The sequence below is a fragment of the Heteronotia binoei genome, chromosome 8 (assembly GCF_032191835.1).
Source record: "Heteronotia binoei isolate CCM8104 ecotype False Entrance Well chromosome 8, APGP_CSIRO_Hbin_v1, whole genome shotgun sequence".
Taxonomy (NCBI): domain Eukaryota; kingdom Metazoa; phylum Chordata; class Lepidosauria; order Squamata; family Gekkonidae; genus Heteronotia; species Heteronotia binoei.
Window position 1 is genome coordinate 117091535 of NC_083230.1, and position 2671 is coordinate 117094205.

The window sequence follows — 2671 nt, forward strand, 5'->3', positions numbered from 1 at the left end:
CAGAGCATCACTGCCCCAGAGAGTTCCAACGATAAGCTGTGGCTAATAGCCACTGATGGAGCTCTGCTCCATATGCTTATCCAATCCCCTCTTGAAGCTGGCTATGCTTTTAGCTACCACCACCTCCTGTGGCAGTGAATTCCATTTGTTAATCTCCCATTGGGTGAAGAAGGACTTCCTTTCCGACTGCTCAGCAATTTAATTGCATGCCCACGAGTTCTCGTATTGTGAGAAAGGGAGAAAAGGACTTCTTTCTCTACCTTCTCTACCATTTCCAGACAGACTGTCTCTGCTCATTCAAAATGTTCACCAAACTTCAAAGCAATTGCGGGGAGGGGGAATTCTCCAAACTGTGCATTTGGTGCATGTAGCTCGCCGGGGGTTCCTTCTATGCAATTTTGAACCTGCGCCTGACATCTTCTCCGAAAGCACTTTCCTGGAGGCATGTTCGTTGGAAGGAGGGCATAACTCAGACCCCCTAAGTCAGATCTGCAAATAACTTGGAAGGCATGTAGAAGAGAATCAGAGGGAGGTTCCTTTTGAGTTTGATGTCTCTAGCCAGGGCTTTTCTTTCAGGAAAGGCCCAGCAGGAACTCATTTGCATATAAGGTCACACCCCCTGATACCAAGCCAGCCAGAACTGTGTTATTGGGCATTCCTGCTCAAAAAGAAGAAGACGACGACGTTGGATTTATATTCCGCCCTCCACTCAGAGTCTCAGAGCAGCTCACAATCTCCTTTACCTTCCTCCCCCACAACAAATACCCTGTGAGGTGGGTGGGGCTGAGAAAGCTCTCTCAGAAGCAGCTCTTTCAAGGACAACCTCTGCCAGAGCTATGACTGACCCAAGGCCATGCCAGCAGGTGCAAGTGGAGGAGTGGGGAATCAAACCCGGTTCTCCTAGATAAGAGTCCGCACACTTAACCACCACACCAAAAAACAAAAACCCCGTCTCTAGCTTGCACCGGGTCTGTTCTATACACTTCTGAACCTGCACCTGTCATTTCTACAGAAAGCACTTCTCCAGGGGGGGAGGGGTACCTTCTTTGGGGGACTGTAACTCAGAATTAAAAGTAGAGACATCACCCTGCCAACAAAAGTCCGTATAGTCAAAGCAATGGTATTCCCAGCAATAATGTATGGTTGTGAGAGTTGGACCATAAGGAAGGCCGAGCACAGAAGAACAGATGCTTTTGAGCTGTGGTGCTTGAGAAGAATCTTGAAAGTCCCTTGGATTGCAAGAAGATCAGATCAGTCAGCCTGAAGGGAAATCAACCCAGACTGTTCCCTGGAAGGTCAGATGCTGAAGTTCAAATACATTGGCCACCAAAGGAGAAGGGAGCACTCCCTGGAGAAGACCCTGACGCTGGGAAAGGCAGAAGGCGAAAGAAGAGGGGAGGGACGGTGGCTCAGTGGTAGAGCATCTGCTTGGTAAGCAGAAGGTCCCAGGTTCAATCCCTGGCTTCTCCAAAAAAGGGTCCAGGCAAAATGGTGTGAAAAACCTCAGCTTGAGACCCTGGAGAGCCGCTGCCAGTCTGAGAAGACAATACTGACTTTGATGGACCGAGGGTCTGATTCAGTAGAAGGCAGCTTCACATGTTCATATATATGTTCAAGAAAGGGACAGCAAAAGATGAGATGGCTGGACAGCGTTACTGTGTTACAAACACAAATTTGAGCAGACTTCAGAGTATGGTGGAAAGCAGGAGGGCCTGGCGTGACTTTGCCCAAGGGGTCGCGAAGAGTCGGACTCGACTGTGCGACTGAACAACAACAGCAAAAACTCAGACCCCATAAAACCAATCCTCACCAAACCTGGAGGGAGTGCAGGGGAGGGTCAGCCAGAGATACCCCTTGAGTTTGGAATCTCTTGCTCTCTCGCATGCCACAGGGCCATTGATTCTACCACATTACAAACCTCACGAACCAAACCGGTTCTTTTGGTGATGGTTCGTAGCCCATAACCTGGGCATGCCGTGAACCAGAAAACCCAATGAATCCCGTTTTCTCCGTTTGTGCCCATCACGAACCACAGCAGCATAGCGAGTGTGTCATTCATACATGCAGAGACAATGCTATTTTTAATCCAGGGGGAAATTAACCCTCTCCCCTCAATGTATTTTATTAACATGTCATATTTCTCTGCAAACCTGGGGGATCCTCCAAGTTTTCAGGAAAAAAAAAATCTGTTTAGCATCAGTGTGGCTCTGATCTATGGATTTAGGTACCCGCAGATGGAAGACACACTTTGCTATTCAATATATAGATAGAATCATAGAGTTGGAAGAGCCAGTTTGGTGTAGTGCGTGGACTCTTATCTGGGAGAACTGGGTTTGATTCCCCACTCCTCCACTTCCACCTGTTGGAATGGCCTTGGGCTAGCCATAGCTATCGCAGAGGTTGTCCTTGAAAGGGCAGCTGCTGTGAGAGCCCTCTCAGCCCCACCCACCTCACAGGGTGTCTGTTGTGGGGAGAGAAGATAAAGGAGATTGTAAGCCGCTCTGAGTCTCTGATTCAGAGAGAAGTGCGGGATATAAATCTGCAATTCTTCTTCTTTTTCTTCATCTTCTCCGTCATCTAGTCCAACCACCTTCACAATGCAGGAAACTCACAAATACTGCCCTCTCCCCCTAAATTCACAGGATCCACCTTGCTGTCAGATGGCCACCCA

The 2671-nt window shown here is 48.5% G+C and overlaps 1 non-coding gene across 1 annotated transcript; it reads left to right on the top strand.

The window, feature by feature from the left end:
- Nucleotides 1-1395: 1395 nt before the first annotated feature.
- Nucleotides 1396-1470, top strand: TRNAT-GGU (transfer RNA threonine (anticodon GGU)). The gene has a single exon. It is a non-coding gene; the product is annotated as a tRNA-Thr (tRNA).
- Nucleotides 1471-2671: the final 1201 nt, after the last annotated feature.